General features: G+C 39.7%; 1 long non-coding RNA gene across 1 annotated transcript; it reads left to right on the forward strand.

Moving 5' to 3' along the window:
• The first annotated feature begins 4994 nt into the window (after window positions 1-4994).
• LOC104955932 (uncharacterized) lies at window positions 4995-6710 on the forward strand. The gene is made up of 2 exons (XR_799499.1): window positions 4995-5295; window positions 6679-6710. It is a non-coding gene; the product is annotated as an uncharacterized lncRNA (long non-coding RNA).
• Window positions 6711-6716: the final 6 nt, after the last annotated feature.

The following is a 6716-nucleotide window of genomic DNA, read 5'->3' on the forward strand; positions in this document are numbered from 1 at the left end:
CATACATACATACATACATACATACATACATACATACATACATACATACATACATACATACATACATACATACATACATACGAGGACGTTACATAAATGAATTAAAGGTCCCATGTCATAGCCATTTCTACTGATCATATTTCCATTGTTGAGGTCTACTAGAATAGATTTAAATTGTGCAATTTTCCAAAATCACATTGGTTTCTCATACAGCATCTCTGTATAGTATGTGTATTCACCAGGTATTCACTCTCTGTCCTAAACGGCTTGTTGGAGCTCCTGCCCCCCCCCTCCCTGTGAGCCCAGTGTGCTCTGATTGGTCGGGATGTTGCTAGCTCGTTGCTGTGAGCTGCCGCGAGGAGCGGACAGATTTCCGGGTCGACGATACAGCGAGAACAAGCGAAACTCACCCTGAGCACACACAAACACTCACAGCCTAAGTAAAAACAATAAGTGTGGCTTGATATTGAGTAAGAAAAAGGTTTATAACGCTGTGAGAATGGGTCTGCGGAGAGCATTTCTCCACGATCCCAACTCGTCTATTACCAGCGTTCAGGGAGCTCTATGCAAGTCAATGGGGACTCCCTGTTAGTTAGCCAAGGGGTCCTGGTGTGTGAGGTGCTCCGCGGATTGGTCCAATTGGGCCAATCCGGTCATTTGTTGTCGATTTGGGTGTTTACACGTCACAGAACCCAGGAAGCAAACAATGGAAAATGAGGAATCTCCAACGAGGCGTTTTGTGGCAGCATAGACTGTGTTAGAGTTTTACTCGCTACAGGGTGTACTTTGAGGGGGTTTGACTCTGCAGACTGTTTACATGCATACAAACCTTCATAACACACAAGGGGATGGGTAATAACCGGAAAAGCATGACATGGGCCCTTTAACATAGGTAAGTTAAATTAAGGTAAAATTAAAGTGAACGGAGCAATTACAACAGAAAATGTCTTCTCATGAAATGTTCTAAAGTTCAACTTTAAATGACATAGTATTTTATTGTAATCGATAAACATATTTGTATTCTAACTTGGCTCTATTCTCAAAGGCTTCAAAGTCACTTTCTGTGGGTCTATTTGTGTTCCTCAGACAATCCAAAGCTTTAAAGTGAATGTGTCCCTGTGGCATTTAGCTGACATTCTGCTGCCTTGTATATTATATCACAATGTATGAGATTTGATCCTACCACATGTCTTAATAGACGGTACTACATGAACCAGAGGTGGTATAGGGGCCATGAGCCAGCTCTTTGTCAGCTAAACTGTCCTTTATGCTGAGGGGTGACTGCTACATGTGAAACTGTACAATTCAAGCTCATGCATGAAACACACATTTCAGGCTTTCTAATCCTCTGTTTGTGGTAAAATAAGATAGAAAAATATGGTTTTAGCTGACAGATGTAACAAACCAGCGAGTAGGTGTTATGTAATGCGCCTTAAGGCAGGTAACCAAAAATGAGAACACTTAAAACGATTTAAAAGACTATTGACTGAGGATATTCTGATGCACACAACAAAATTGCTGCCTTTTTGCAACATCCTGCCTTGAGAAATGGCACAGCGGCACTAAGTTGCTGTCCTGGGAACTAATCCACCATACATTTGACTGCAGTGGTGCCAAGAGGCGATGTTCAGCATCCAAGCTGTGCTGTATTTCAATACCAGCTCCTCTTTGTCCCGGGGCATGCAGCTTCAGCAGATCAGATGCAGGTTGAGTATCTCCACAATAGGCATAAGCACATAGGGCAAACTGAGTAGAGAGTGTGGACTGGTACATGGAGAGGTGCCAGATTGTCTTCTGGGCCCAGCTAGGGTGCCCTTGAGCAAGACAACAGACGTCGGGTGCTGTATATAGTAGCTGCCTTCTGCTTCAAGGATTGGTTAATTCAGAGTTTACATTTCACTTTCTGAATACTAAATAAAATGTTTATCTATAGTAGTAGGTATTGTTTTACAATAGTAATCATGAACAGTGGTTCATAGTCCATCCAACCTTATAGTTATTTGTATTTGTCACTACTGCTTTCTTTATGAAATCCAATATACTTCATGGTATTTCGATGCATTGCTTCCCACCGTACTGTTTTCATACTTTTCTTCGGACTGAAGCTGAAACATTCTGTCAATAAAAAATGTTTTTTGAAGAGAGCTAGAAAAACAACATCATGGCGGTGTGGCAGCATTGCTATGTTAATTTGCCCTTTTTATGAATGGCATGCGGTCCCTGTGGAGCTCTGCCATACATATTTTGGTATAAAATGCAAATGAAGTTTTCAAATGGCATCTATTGTAAGTGTCTGAGTTTCATCCGTGCCACAGCATCAGTGTATTCAGAGCAGTCACTGTGTGTTTATTTCAGTACCCCAGACATAGATTGGCAACTTCTTTTAGTTGGGCACATTTTTATAGTAACTCATTACCTGGACACAATTAAGGAAAGTACAACCATTTGAACTCCTGTTGTGAGACTATTCGAACAAGATTAATACTCATAATGTTACACAAAGAGGCGGAGCCGTACAGGGTGTCAGATTACTAACTGGTTACTAACTGTTTGAAAATTGTTCTATAAAAATGCAAAGTGTCAACAGAAGCCGAAAGGGAACAACAGCCTATTTAAATATTATTATTTTATTTTAACAATTGTATCTAATATAAAAAACATGTATTTGCTACCTGATACTATAACAGACAGTTTGAGAAACAGTGTTTGAATTTCAAATCACTAGCATGTTTTTTTTACCAAATAGACTTGCGCACGCCCCTTTGAGAAAGTCTGAAGAAATGTGTGAAAAAACCCAGAGGACAACAGAGAAGACTATCTCTATCATTATATTCAGCCTTGAAACTTAAATGTGTGGTGGATATGGGTCAAGGGCATAAGTGACCAACTTCTAACCATAAAAACCAAAAGGCTATAAATGGCTAAAAAACAACAACACTACAATAGTGATTAAGAACAAAAACAGTAGTGTGTGTGTGTGTGTACATGTCTTTGCATTTGTGTGTCTGTTTGTGTGCACGACGATTGTGTGTATGGGCGCACACTCTGCCTAGGCTATAAACAAGGTGATGGATGCTGGTGCCAGAGTGTGTTGAGGCTTCTCTGTGCACCATGTGTGGAACGTAACTAAAAAAAGCAAGGACTTAAGAAGCACTTTCAGGGGCAGAAAAGGCTTATATTAGCACTTTAGTCGACTCTCAGGTACAAGGTCAAGGGAAAGTAATACATACTTGGCGTGGAACCGGCAATTGCATTACGACATTATCAAAGTCTTTTTCAATCATTCAACACAATACCATTTACTTTAAAGCTGAAAGGTGTAAGATATGGCCAGAATTGTATATTAAAACATTGAAAACATAAACATTACCAACATGTGAAGGTATATACCACACTACAACAACTATAATATTAAATATACGTACAAAAACATACTAAGGTAGGCCATTTTAGATTACATTTAGATTGTATAAAGCTAGCAGTAGAGGGGTAATGATGCTCCCTATTTATTTTGAGCGTGTGGCTCGGTATTACACTTTGCACCTTTAAAGGGGACAAATAATGCTCATTTTCAGTTTTCTGTACATTAGCATTCCTACTTGAACCTTAACATGCTTTGATGTTTAAAAAAACACGTTCTTTTTCTGATACTGTATCTCTGAATATACATGAATTCACCCTGATCCTGAAAGGCTGCGCTGTCTCTTCAAGCCGAAAAGCCGGTTTATTCTATGTCACAAAACCAATTACAAAAGTAGGACTCATCTCAACTCTACAAAGCTTGAATATGAGACTTGAGCTGAGTGAACATTTTCAACCAGCCCAAAATGCATTACGGCTCTTTAGACTGTCAAATGGCTGTGGGCTAGGCGGTTTAAAAAATTAACAGTTGGATACAAAATAAATGATGGCGAGTGACATTGAGGCACAGTGAAGGGGGAAAGCAAAGGACATATAAAATGTACTGTTGAAAACGAATGTAACACTACCATATTTAATACATTTTTCCATTGCTGTAAAAATAATAATGGACAATAATTAGTGAGTGAAAGAAGTAACGTTGATTTACATTTTGATGAACATTTAAATTCAACCATAGTACTAAATAGCTAGACACTGTCATGTGATGAAGAGAAAAGATTGTGTGAACCGTCTGCTAGTAATGGCATTCATAAATTACTGAACACTTAATCGTTAATTTAGTAGGCAGTATGCAGTACACACATATTGAGTATGTTAGTATGTGATTTCAGACACTGCTTTGGTCTTACATTCTGCAACTGTTTTGGTTTAGTCTTGTCGCTCTCATTAACCTTGTTTCCATGTGCAGGCAGATCAGCTAACAGCTTTAATAAACCGCCTGTACGCTACATGATCAGGACCAAACTTAACTGAACATAGTGGATCATTTAGCAGCCAAAGAACCAGATATTTCCCTCAGGACTAGGTGGAGACCAAAGACGGAGCTAAAATGAGAGTTTTGGGGGGTCTGTCCAGTGGGCAGAAGCACAACTTGAGTTAATGTTATGTGTCTTTCTGTCTTTTGAATCGAGAATGTGCTAACATTTGCTACAATTTTAAATAAGCTGCCTTAAACATTGGTGACATCTAGTCTAAAAAGTCATATTTTTCTGAATAGTGTTAATTCGTATTATAAGTGTTCGTTTAATGTTGATGGCAGGGTTTGCAATTGTGTTTTTTATTTATTAAGTGCCTTTTAGTGATATGTTTGTTCTCTGTGCAACACTATTTCTTTACTCTAATCGTTTTTTCCTTTCGTGAGACAATAAAAGCAACCCTAAAGGCATTGGATGATTGAACCGAAAACTAATGAATAAATAACTGTGAGACTAAAAAGATAAATTGTATGAAAAGACTGATATGATGTTTACCTCTGTAATGATTCAAAACATTTGTATGAGTTAAATAAAACCTTCAAAGTACTTTTAAATGTTATATTTTGAGTGTATATTGTGGAGAATAAAATGGAAGCTTCTCTTGGGTGATATTACATTGATGTGCTCCCTCCCTCCCCCTCTCTCCCTCTGCATGCTCTCATCTCGTCCTGCAGGAATAGACTCTTCCTCCGCCGCTGCAGCCTCACTCTGACACAACCGGCATGTCTGCAAACTGAGAGCCGCACAGGAAGACACACAGAGGCACAATCCCCTCTTTAAGACGCACAACTTGTGTTTTCCTTCTCCCAGCTGAAGCACAAAAAGACGAGTGGTAATAACACTGCGAAGAGGCATTTTTTTTTGGAGGGATCAAGACTTCGAGGAGGATCAAAACAAGGTAAATGAAACCTTAAGGGTTATTTGCGTGTATGGCTTTCACTGTACGGGACTGGATGGTGATGGGGCTCGTACGCAGGGGTAAAAGATGCTGATACACTTCCACACTGTACATGCATCGTGGTGTGTGTATCCAAGCCTGCGTGGTGCAGTTATTTACCAGGGAGTACATAATGTACGGTAGGCTACTGTTAGTGCCGAAATGCTGCAAAGCACCAGTATATGTGAGTGAATACTGTAAGGGGTTCACGTGAGGGGAAAATGATGCTGCTGCAGATGATGGAGAGGAACCAGGAAATGGTTCAATGACGCTCAGCTGCTGCAGATTCGACTTTGGGGCGAGCGATAATGTCACCAGGAAGAAACTGCGATATAATAATGAGTGCAGCAAGTTTTCAGGAGGACGTGTTCTTTCTGCCAGTCCGCTGTGCCGCAATGGCAAAGCAATGCTGTAAAATGCAGTGCGGATGTCATGTCGTAAAAAAGATGGTAGAAAAAAATTATCATCATAAAGTACAATAAGGTCGGTTCAAAGTCAGTCTTGAGCTCCGTAACTCCCGAAGAATATTATAAGAATATTATAATGATTTCAAATAGTTTTTTTCTTTATTACAGAAAAGCACCACAGTGAAGTGCCTTAGACGTCCCAGCAGCAGTGTTATAGAACAAATGATACGTTAGGTTTTTACAAAATGAATACTAATTATCTTTAAATCCCAAGAAAAAAATTAATACAATGTCATTTTTATAGTCATTATGGTGAATAAAATGTCATAATGCTCTTCATAAACTTAGAAAGCGTGAGCTCATGTAGGAAATGATAGTGTCTTTAAAAAAAAGTAATGTTATTCTCTGTCATGGAATGCCCTTGCAGAGATGCTCTCCAAGGCCCATACAGCATGCCCCCACTAGCTCATCTTTGACCTCTGTCTCAGCTTTTTATTATTCTGGGAGATATATCTAGGAGGATACACGACAGGCAACGTCAGCAAAAATCCGCAAAAGATGGAGTGTTTGTTGTAAATCAAGGGCGCAGGTGCCTCTACAAAACTCAGTGTTGTACTGGAGGGTAAACCATCTTAACCCAGTTAAGTCTCACTCTTTCGTTCCTTAGACTTGGTCACATTTTGTGGCTCTAAAGGTGTACATTCATGAGTTTAAGTAATCAAATGTGTGTGAAAATCTTGTGATTATTATTAAAGTAGTAAAGCGTCCTTTGCTAAACAGAGATCTGCGTCTGGAGGTCGTTTCTTGTCCGCATCGAGCCTCTTCAGCGTCATCCTCCCCCATCCCATCAAACACTTGAATAAAAACCCCTGGAGTGAAACTGCATGTCCTAACAGTGGCATTCATGCGATCTTGTGTATTCTCTCCCCGGCTGCAGGTCTGTCCCTGATAACCTGACCACTGAAGGAAGAGAAC

The sequence above is a fragment of the Notothenia coriiceps genome, unplaced genomic scaffold (assembly GCF_000735185.1).
Source record: "Notothenia coriiceps isolate Sejong01 unplaced genomic scaffold, NC01 NC01_scaffold00025085, whole genome shotgun sequence".
Lineage (NCBI taxonomy): Eukaryota > Metazoa > Chordata > Actinopteri > Perciformes > Nototheniidae > Notothenia > Notothenia coriiceps.